We start from the raw sequence: 12209 nt of genomic DNA on the forward strand, positions 1-12209 counted from the left end.
TGGGACCACTTAGCCTTGTTGAATGGCTGCTACTGAGTCCATCACTTTCAGGGTAACATTGTACAGGGGTTGCAGTGTCTTCTGAAAATATACAGAGCTGCATCTGTCACAGCATCTGGCTCAGGAAAAAGCAAGTAAATTCACTGGTGTTTGGCACGGCCATATTAACATAATTATTCATTGTTAGGTTTTTACTTGAACAGCTGTGTTAGAAACTCTCCAATTTACCATGATAGTGCAGATTTTTATCTCACACCATGAACATCTCTGTCTCATTAGTGGGTAATTTAATTTATCTTATTTTACAGCAGATATTTAAACAATCTTGTTTTAATGCACAAGGCCATTATAGGTGTGTTTTCCATATTTAAAAGTGACACGTTTCAACTGGAGTATAAACAGAATGCACTCTACAAGGTTAATTAGGAGAAAGAAACACTCAACAATCATGAGAAATATTTTATGCCTTGCATAACATTTATTCTGTTTCAATTTAACCTGGCAATAAACAATCGACTGTATTTTTGTCCTTGCATTAGAACTGGCCAATGCACGTGTTCCTGTGTGTATGTGCTGATGAGGGAACCTTGGCACACTTCCCCGTGGAGTTGTGCCAGGGGGCGCTAGCGGGGTCAGGTGTGGTTTGCGGCTTTCCTGCGCAGGCCGGAGTCGTGTCCGGTGAATGTCACAGCCTGCGATGGAGAGCGAGGGACTTCTCTCCACGGGCGTCAACTTCCTGTAACCTTGAGCTGCAGTCATCCCAGGAGCGCAAATAGTCTTGCCGCGTGCACCCAGTCTCCCAGTGAAAAGACCTTGCCTCGACCCGCTGCACTCTGCCTGCTCTGGGAGGCCGCTGTGGAGACAGGTTCTCCAGGGGCGTGCTGACATAAAAAGACTGGAATGCTTAGCTCAGTCCTGATAAACAGGTTTTTGTCTGAACCAATTAGCGGTTACTTAATTGGCCCGATGAGGTAATACGCTGAAGTTTGCATCTGTATTTCCTTAAAATGCCATTTCATAGCAGGTGGCTACATGGTGCATTCCTAGGGCACCGGATTCTCAACCCGTATGTGAACCCCTCCCATTCTGGCGGGTGCTCGATCCCACAGGAACAAAGTGGGGAAAAAACATATTGAGGGTGGACTGTGGTCTACTTGAACAAAAATACCCTGCTGTAAAATGTCTCTGTCAGGCAAGCATCAGCTGCATAATTTTGATCAAAAACACCTAAACTAACAGCCCACACAACCAATTAAGAGCTGAGGTGTGAGAAAATGGCAGTTTGACACCGTGTCTGAGAGGAACATCACAGAGGTGTGACATTCAGCCCTGTCTTTACCCCTGCTGCCCCCTGGGTTGGAGGAGTTCTTTCCGTTGGCACCTGAAACTGCTCATTTAAATCTGGGCTTACAAAACTGCTGGCCAGAACACGCCTGGTTTCAATAACGGCTGAGCTCCGAATTACCAAGCCGCATTAATACATTGTTGTATCATTGAGTTTAAGCTTTGTTTGTATTATGCGTATCGGGTTTTCAAATGACTGACCAAAGCCAGGGATTTAAAATGGTTATTTTTTACTATGATCTCCTTGCATGAGTCCACTGGGGAAGACAGGAAAAGACAACAATGAAATGGGAAGTAGCAACGGAAAAACAAGGTGGGGGATTGTAAGAAAACATGTGGGAGTTATTGTGGGAATGTAGTCTTTGGATGTTCTTTTTTTTTCAGGAGACAGCAGCACCTGTCTACAGAGACCGGAGCAGTGTATCTGATGTCCCTTTTGGTTTTTTTCTATTACGAGTTCATACAGACTCATTCAAATCGATTACATTCAAATGGATTTGAAGCCAACGGGGATGATAAATCTAATATTACTGTCCATGGTCATTTTTCCTTTATAATACAGAAATGCAACAAAGCAAATAAATCTTCTTTGTGCAGAAACTATTTATTGTGAATCCCATTTAAAGTATTATGTTTGACTGTGCCCCGCACCCACATCATTACAACTTTATGGCGTCTAGAAATCATCTCCTCTTTAAATCATCTCATTGAAGAGGGAATTTAAGATCACTTTTTGATCTAAAAATGGCTTTGGTCAAAAAGTAAAGCTTATTAATCAGCATTTTGAGAGCTGTTAATTAGAAGACAGCTTCAGGGAAATGCCATGCAAATGAATTGCAAGTTAAACAACTTTGACGATTTGAAAGATCTTGCAGTGACATGACAGTGGATTTACACAAGTTAGACTTAGAATATGCAAATCTACCACAAATTTAGACTAAGAATATGCCAATCTTTGCTCGACATATAGCATCAAACATGAAATGGCAGAAATGTTCCATAATCCAGTTCAGACTGACTACTTCTCACTGAGAAATGAGCGAGGCTAATGTTTGTGTTTCTGAGGAGAGAAGCAGATAGTTGTCAAATCTGCCATTAAGCATGATAACTGGCTGCTTCTTGGTATTGACTATTACTTCCCTTGTCTATTTTGTTAAATGAGTTTATTTTAGGTAATGTAGATTTTAGTGCTGAACTACCTAATGACTATGTTTCAGCAACATGAACTTTCTGACACGTAGTTGTGGTAGTAAATTCAGGAAAAAATTATGACATAATTTGACTAGCGATACAAAAGAAAATCAACGGGAGCGCATCAATACATGCATTAGTCTAACAATTTGATACACTAAAAACTTGTCACAGCACAGCGCAAAATAGAGTGATGGTGATTGCAAACACCAACAGTGAGACAGAGAAAGCTGCCTTCCTTGTATCACTGTGAAGTGGGATATTATCCAAGCAGGTATTATTGGTGCAAACAGGGGCATTAGAATTGAGAGTAATTGCCAGATCCACGCAATAAAATTTGGGCTAATCCATAACTCCTCCGAAGCAGAAAATAACCCCACTCAACCCAGCCAAGCTCCTTTTCACCGTCCAACATTCAATATGCACCATTTAGAGGGACTAAATGGTGAACATAAATTGTCAGTGGACATTGTGTGTCACAATGTATTAGCTTAGTGGATACTCTTATTAACGGCAACTTGCTCGGTTTGCATTTTATTTCTTCACATAGAATTAATTTACTGTTTATTATCTGCCAAACTGGACATCTACGGGTGCAAGTCAGGTTAAGAATCTTACTGCAGGGCTCAATAGTCGTGCCCCATCTGGCAATAAAATTAAACCTCCACCTCGGGGGAAGTGGATAATCAGGATTTCTCTTCCGAAACACGTAATGTCAGGCTGCTTCTTATCACACTGTCGTTCTCAAATTGGATTCTCGCAGATATGAGTTGGAGGAAGACACATAGAGTTGCTTCCACGTAGAGCTGAACTGGAGGATTTGCTGATGTCCAACTGTTCGATCAACCAGCGGGGTTCGCCGGTGGGTGAGAAGATGCGGTCATGTCAGCTGACTGAAACTTTTTCATCCGTGGCCAACCGAATAGCATCACCCTGCAAGACCGTTGGCCTCATTCGGCACCGGAACGATAGGTTTCAGGGCAATTTAATGCAGCGCAGTACGCCATGATGGAAATGGTGCCGCTCGGAAACGTACTTCCAGCGTGACAGCTAGACCAGAACCAACACAATAAGCAAAGTATTGCTTCTGTTGAAACTACATTTCAGATGAATGATTGTCATCTCTCTACTATTTTATACAGCATTGCCACAGTAAAATACTATGCTAAAAAATATTGCTGGTTCCTGGTTAAAGAACTGTTGGCACTGTTGTGTTTTGAGAATTCCTCAGTGAATCACAATAGAGGCGCTCTTAAACTCAAATTGACCTCAAGATTAGTTGGGTGAGTCTTCACATTTCTGAGGTGAACCTACAGGAAACTGTAATAGATTTCCTCCTCCCTCATAACAGGTCACTACTTTGTTGTGTTTTTTATGTTTGCATATAGATGTGATAAATAGCTCCTGTGTGACTCAGCTGATAACAACACAACTTCAAGCAGCCTTCTTATAACCATCGTGTTGTATCATTTGTTAGGTGTGACCAGGAGTGTGCAACACAAAGACAGAAATGGGATCAGTGTAGTGTGGGCAGGGTGTCTTTAGATACTTGAGTACTGTCAGGTTTCTTGCGACCGTTCACACTAGCTGCCCTGTAGCGAGAGGCTTATTGTGTGAAAGATAGATACTGGCTCAGAGGTAAATAAAATGAAGTGATGGGTAAGGGTGGTCATCATTGCAAGAGTGTAGAACAATTGCCATTTTCAAAAGAGGGAGATAGAAAATGGAAGTGAGGGTTACTAGGTGGCACATTCAGTTAAGGCGTTGAGCTGTGGTCCATAGATGGGCCTAATGGCCTCTGATCAAATCCGGACCGTGTCTGTGGCTGGTGGCCTCAAACGGTGACGTGCAATAGGCCAGTGTTTCTCCAGTCCTCAGGGCCCACTTTCCAGAAGCTTTTTGTTGCAACCAGGATACACCTGACTTACTGACTGAACCAATCAAACCACCAAAAATGCCCTTGATTATTAAAATCAAATGTATGAGTTCCTGGTTACCACAAAAATTGAGAAGCACTGCAATAGGCAATTGCATCACACAGGGTATAGGCGGAGTACCATCGGTTCGGAGCAACCCCATATCAGGCACCTATGGACTGCATGCTAAAGCAGCATATGAAAGGTCTTCCTCTGAACTTAGCTGTAGTCTGCAGGTGTTTTCACAGGAGAACCATGACTTGCGAATTACACGGCTGCATTTGCAGAGTAATGGCCAAATTGGGTTGGGAATTGGACATACTCAGCCACACGTCGGGTGTATGCCAAATGTATAAATAAATAAACAAATAAACAAAATGAGAGTGCACTGAGAAAATGCAAAGCATCCAGCATTATTTATCAGTGTGTACACACTCCATTTGGACATAATGTGCCTCTTTGGTTGACTGCCAATGCAGGTAACTAGCCTCCCGCTCCACACATTAAATGAATTAAAAGCAGCTGTTGAAAATGCGGCTGAGCATTTCCTACAGCTCTGGTTGATGGAGGAATGAGCTCTGTTTTTCCGCTCTGCAGCTCTCGAATAAGGGCTACCGCCAGCGGATATAGAATTACTAGACCTGCTAAAATATACTGATGTCATTTTCAAAGTCCTGTCTAAAAATGACGTTCTGAATGAGTGCCTTAATAACGGTGGCGAAACCCCTGTCTGACCTGTATGACACCTCAGGGCTGCCTGACGTGTGCACGCAAGGTGACTGCGCTTCCCACCTGTCCATCAGTTGCAGGGTGACATCATCTCTGTTGTGCCCTCGGTGTTCCTGTTGAATAACTGACAGTTTCATTGGCCTCTTCACTGAGAAATTGAGCCATAGGGTCTACTACTATAATTACTCTTGTAACCTATTATGGTGGGAGGGCGTGGAGAAAATATTCGTGCATCGACTCATTCTCGCTCGCAGAAGCCCGGGCCTTTGTGCCTGCTGTGCAAAGGAAGTTGTTACTTGTGAACTGTGAGAGAAATTAGATCTATTTCTGATCTGAAAAGGATTAGACTCGCATTACAGTCACTGAGCTAAATGTCCAGTTGTTAGCAAAAAGCAATTACAGTGTCTTTACAGAGGCAAATGAGGGTTTGTATTATAAACAATGAGAAGGAAAGCACCAGGCCTGTTTTCTACAGGCAAGCCACATTTAAAAAAAAAAGAGTGTGGCCCAAATATCTGTGCATTTAAAAAAATGCTGTTTGGCCTTTTCAGTTTCAATACGCCCATGAAAGAAGCTGAGCTCCACTCCCTCCCCTCTCCTCTCTATTGTCAGCTAACTGAAACATTCCTTCTCTATTGTCATGAAAGCCACATCCTGAATTCTCAAATTAGGGAAGAATGAGTCCCAAAACTGAAACAGGCCGACCATCCAACCATCTGCAAACCGTTATGCTGTCGGTATAGATTCGCCACCTGAATGCTGAGTGGAAAAGCTTGCATTTCAGAGGGAAAAAAAATCCTTAGCTGTGTGATTAAGAACTTCAGGCTATAGGAACATTTTCCCACCAGGCTCCAACCAAACCTGCACTAGACGTCAAACCTGTTTCAATATTCAATACTCAGACACTGAGGATGTACAAAACGGGAAGGCAGGTGTGTGCGTGTGTGTGTGTGTGTATTATTTCAGAGCGGGGTCAGTAGACACATCTCCTACACTCCTACACAGCTCTCACACATTCAGCTCTGGCCCCCTCCACCTTGACCCTGGGGACCTGGCCCCGCCCGACAGGGGGGAGCGTGGCCCCGTTGCCATGCCAACGTAGCTGCGGAGCTGCGCAGGGCAAACAGCGGCAGCTGGTTTCAATTGCAACACAGCTCCGCGAGGGCCCTCGCGTGGGGGAGAGAGAGCGAGGCTGGGTGTGTGTGTGTGTGTGTGTGTGTGTGTAGGGGGTGTTGTTATTCCTCCCTTTCCTGTTCCCGACCAGTGTCTGAGGGGCACGGGGGCATCGCAGACACCGGCCAAACTGGGCCTTACAAGACCCGAGCCTTTCTCACCAAGAAGAGTGGTGGATAAAGAGGGATGCTGGTCATGTCTGCATTGTCGGTTGTGTATGGTAATAAACAAGGAACTGCACGTGGCCTGGTGATGAAACCCATGGTAAAAGCAGCAAAGGCTGGGTTTTTCTTTGTGTTTTGACATCGGTACCTCATTAGTCTCTCACCACTGCAGCGGGGGATTGTGGGACGCTGGGAGGCAGGACTCCTCGGGACGTGGCGGACGTGCCCAGGTGGGGCCCCGGGGACCTGCGAAAGGACAGAGCAGCTGGCAGAGGGGTACCCTGTGGGCTTTGAAGTTTGGACTTCTGTTGATAAGAGCCTGTAGACTTCAACTGCTTCAGGGACATTTATTTAGGGGGGGGGGGGATCAGGTAGATAAATTATTTTGGGGGCGGTAAATAATTTATGATAAAGAAGAGGAAAGGGAAGAAGTGAAAAGAGCAGACAGACAGACAGCCATAAAATCAGACAGGAAGGAGAAAAAAAAAAAAACAGGTTGCGGCCCCTGTGCGTCTGATGTCTGGGCGCGGTTTTAAAGAGCGGGTTTTGATGACACTCGGGGTCTCGCAGAAACAGCCCCCGCCTCCCTCCTTCCCTCCCAGCCCCCCACCTCTGGTTCGGGGGAGAAGCGTTTGAGGCGCGGAGTGCTGAGAGGGAAGACGGGGAGGCATGCTGACTGCGCTCGCCTCGGGGTTCAATTAAACATAAAGCCGGAGTTGCCATAGTGATGGGCTGACACTGTAACTTCAGAGGAGTGGGTTCTCTATGAGCGAGGAGTGTTGGGAGTCTGTGGGGGGAACGCCAGAGACCGGAGCCTTTAATCAGGAATTGCTGTATACCCCATGGGAATAGGTAGCTACACACGTCTGCAACATTCATTTGCACTCAGCCTTACCTCACCCACACTGCTCCTGCACTCTCTTACTCACTCCTGCACGTACCTCATGAGCTCACACACAATACCATAGGCAATGCAAGTCCACAGGCGCGCGCTCATAAGTGCCTTCATAAGTTGCCGCACGTCTCTCACGCACGCGCTCGTGCATACTCCTACACACCTCGTGCAGCCACACGCTCTCCCATGGACTCTTGTCTCGTGAGCATGCGCCCACACATTATTTTACAGGCCTCATTCATCTCATTACCAACGGCGACCTGCGATCTGACGTTGACATGGAGAAACCATGAACGTCAGTTAGCATGAGGTTAATGGGTTAATGCTACACACCATTAACACCTTTAATGTTGTGCTGATATATCCCGGATACATTTGCTTCTTTCCTTCAAACAGCTCCGCATGCTCCGAAGGAAACTAATTCTGCCCGGTCCTGGTGGACGCTAGTTTAACGACCTCCATACTCACTGTGCTGATCGCGTAGCCCTGGTCTGGAATTCCCACAGGTGCCCTTTTCTCCGGGTACGAGCGAATAGTCGGTTCAATCCAGAACACGCTCCATTGAACCAGGTGATTGAATGCAGTATTTTGGAAAGTTGCTCACCGTTGCCCTTAACAGTAAAGGCCTAAAGGACGGCCGGATTTGACAGACGGAGCGCGGCTTCGCTGTTCGGTGGTGCGAACGGCCGGATTGCGATCGACTGGAGACGACAGCCCATTTTCTTCCAGGTGATCACAGTCTGGAGATGAGAGCCACGGGGAATTGGTAGTGAAGTCTCTGCCCTTAACTCACCGTGCCTGCTGCCGCTACGACTCCTCGGTGAACCGCAAGATGTTCTCACAAACAAGGCAGGTTTCTGGAGGTCATTGTGGCAGTTCAGGGTTTAGCCCACTTCTCACTCCAACAGGAAATGAAAAAGAAAACAAAAACCTGGAGGAGAATATTGTTTGGAATTCAATGGCGGTTTGCATTGTGAAGTACATGTTTCATATTTCATGATGCAAATAAAGTACTGCTGCTCCCAAATAAAGCAGTGGCATTGAATTATACTGAGCCTCCCGTGAAAACCTATTCATGATATTGTGAGCCTGGTAAAAAAAAAAAAAAAACCTCCATAATATGGATATATAATAATAATAATAATAAAAATAATTATAATAATAATTATAATAAAAACAATAATAATAATACATTTATTACGCTCTTTTCATTGAGTGAACAATCTCAAAGCACAACATAAAATATAATATTAAAGACGATATAACAGTTCAGAGATGAAAACACAGGGCTTAGAGCAATAAGATAACCCTCATAATGGATTTCAGCTTGATTCCCAGCCGATCAGATTTGGTGACGGAGAGTCTATATTTAACCGTCTTCCTGGATCATTTCTCTAGCTGCTGAGTCACCAGACAAGCAGTGATGGCAGGGTGGTGCCAGCACCGCTGTGACTGGGTGTGACAGTGGAATCGGCACAGGGCTCGAGGCCAGAGCTAACACGCAAACACAGTGCCCGCTACTACGCCAGGCTCTGTTTTATTGGCCAGCCGTATATCATTTTGCCGTGCCAATATTGCTTTTTGTGTGAACGCGAGAGCTTCAGGATGTGTGCCTGTGCTGATGTATAGAGTGGCAACATTGAGATGGGTTTACCTAGGCTGTGCCGTACCAATGGCATTCTCACGATGCTGTTTCGGGAGTGTTACTGCACAGCGGGTCTCTTCAGTGCCTTTGCTGCAATAAGCCTCGCCTGCTACCATCATGAAACATCCCTTCACGGTCCGTTAGCTTCTTTATCTCCCTGCATGTAATCATTTGCATAATCATGCAGGTTCCATGCAGGTTATTGTTTTGAAAAAGGTAGATTTCAATTTATGATGCGTTCTTTGACAATATTGCTTATTGTTATGGGAGAATTTAACATGCATTTTTTTCCTATGAGGTTATATAAATTGTCTTATCGCCATGCTTAATCAGTTTGTTCTTTTTATGTTACAGGATAAAGATGTAAAATTATCAATTGATTAGAAGTGACTTCAAATTCTCTGCTCAGCTTGGTTGCAATAGGTAATAGCTCGCTGTCAGTGTAAAATAGGCCATTTCTATCCCCCAAAGACCTCCTCCTGACCTGTTCTTGTTGGCTGTTATTGTAGTCAGTTGTTTCTTACCCAACAGCATCAACCTGCAAAGTATGGAAACCTCATCTTCATGTAAAACTTTCAAACCATCCCCAGAGTACTTTACCTGGGGGACAGTGAGCCCACAACATTTCCTCATTCATAGCACTTCTTCATAAAAACGGCCACATTCTGCATTAGCATTCTAGCATCTTCCTTAACTTCCAGAGAGTGCAGAGGCAATCTTCTCCTTTGCCGAGTGTGGAGATAAGGGTTCGAATGATAGACTTGGCCTTGCTGAAATACCCAGCACCGGAAACGTGTGTTTTTGAAATTCTTCCCTTTGGCAGCGACAGGCCTGTTGCCGGGCGGAGTTCCAGAGACAGTGATTTAACAGTGTGCTCTCCACAACCAAGAAGAGGGAGGAAGCAGCTCCTCGCCTGTGCCTGGTGCAGCCAGTCACGGCTGTGTCGGAGGAATTGCATGAAGGGACAGCGCGTATAAGCTTTCTCTAATCTCCTCCACTCGAGAGGGCGGGCTCGGTTGTTGAGCCTTCCGGCAGTCCCCAATCTGGGGTGAGGGGCAAATTGGGGGGGAGAGGTAATCCAGCAGTCTATTTTGAGCCACTTGAGGTGCAGGTTGCTAGGGACAAGAGTGAAATGTCTGTTATGGATCTGGTCGTGGCGTAGCCCTGGGCGGGATCGCTGGGGGCTGAGAGCAGGCCCTGTGGGGGTCCATGAGAGTGGTTCATTTTGTGGTACGTATGTGCTGCAACTTAGCTGCCAATTACATGTGCGCATGACAGACGGGGCAACGGTAAGCAGGCAGCGGATTCGTTCCTTTCTGTCCCCCCCCCCCAACTGTGTAATGTCTTTCTGGCACAAGCTCAAGTCTTTCTGCCAGAAATGAAATCTGCACATAATGAGCTTTATGGAGGGAGGATATAGAATTTTTTATTTATTATTCTTGTGGATCAGCCTTTTTGATAAAAATATAATGCAATTCATCTTACAGGAAATGAAACCTGGCTTAGGCCAAATCATATTTTCCTAAATGAGGTAGCAGAACTTAGCTCTGGAGAAAGCTGAATCATTCTAAATTCACTACGAACAGCGGCTTTGTGACAACGATAATTATCATGATGATGCGTAGAATGTGTTGTAACACCTCCCGTTCCTTTCGTGGAGCTAAAAGCGCCGTTTCTCACATTTCTCACCCAAATTTGAAATGTCTACTCATGGCATATGAGTATATGACTGCAGGCATATCCAGTTTCTACAATGTTATCCATCAATTTGGGAGGGCCACAAACTTGCATGTTTGCAAGTCACTGGTGAGCAATAAGGTGGAAGGTTTGCTGAACTGTTATCCTGGAGTGCTGATTTGCACTGATACCTTCCCTTGAAGAAGGTTGCTATGTCTAATAATGACCTGCTAGCCCACAGGCCACAGCTGACACAGTTGTAGGGTGCTGTAGGGTGCTCTTCACTCAAGGAAAATAACTCGCAAGGTACACTACTGGGGAGTCTCTCCCAGAACCTTGCATTGAAAAGGGAGGGTGACCCAACTCAGCCGCCACCAAAGCCGAATCAAAATGATTCCTGTCATGAATGCCTGACATTTATCATACATACCATTACAAAATGGTTGAGAAAAACTATTATCAACTCTCAATGTAGACTTCAGCTCTACTATACCTCACACCATCTAGGCTCAATACACCCTGACATTGTGGCTTAGTGTTTTACAAGTAGGATATCAGAGGGAAAGAAATTATAATCATGCTGTCATGAGATGTGTGATATGAGATCATTGATACTGAATGTGCATGTTTCAGGTCATTATGAAACAAGGCATCTGGGGATTACTTTCAAAAATGTATAATTACAGTCCCCTCCATAAGTAATGGAACAGCAAGGTCAATTTCTTTGTTTTTGCTATACACTGAAAACAATTGAGTTTGAGCTCAAAAGATGTACATGAGATGACAGATCCAAATTTTAGCTTTTATTTCCTGATATTTTTATCTGAAGATTTGTTAAACGACATTTCGGGGGGTCCCGGTGGCGCAGCCTGTAGAGCACTGACCGCATGCTCATTGCGAGCCGCGACGTCAACGGTTCGAATCCGACCGTCTGACAATTTGTCGCATGTCTTTCCCTCTCTCTCGCCCCCATTCTTCCTGTCTCTACTGTCCAATAAAGCTGAAAAAGGCCTAAAAAATATCTTTAAAAAAAAAAAAACTTAGAACATATCACCTTTTGTATCAGACTACCCAATTTTTAGGTGAGCGAAAGTATTGGAACATGTGACTGACAGGTGTTTCTTGTTTCCCTGATGTGTCATGTTAGATTGATTGCTTAAACAATAAATAGTTTTCAATGTCTACTCTTGGTTTTAGCCTTGGGTTTTGCCTGTGAAGGCTGCATTTGTATTCAAAAAGATAAAGACCACAGAGCTGTCTTTGGGAATAAAGCAAGCCAGAGAAGAGAATAAATCGATCGGAGCCATTGCACAAGCATTGGGGGTAGCTTGTGCAACAACTTGGAACATCCTGAAAAAGAAACCACTGGCATACAGGTCGAGCAGCAGCAGTTGATGACAGAAACATAGTGAGAACTGTGAAGAAAAAACAGAAAACCTCAGTCAATGACATCACAAACTATCTCCACAGGGCAG

Source organism: Conger conger, chromosome 1 (genome assembly GCF_963514075.1).
Source record: "Conger conger chromosome 1, fConCon1.1, whole genome shotgun sequence".
In the NCBI taxonomy this organism is placed as follows: Eukaryota; Metazoa; Chordata; class Actinopteri; order Anguilliformes; family Congridae; genus Conger; species Conger conger.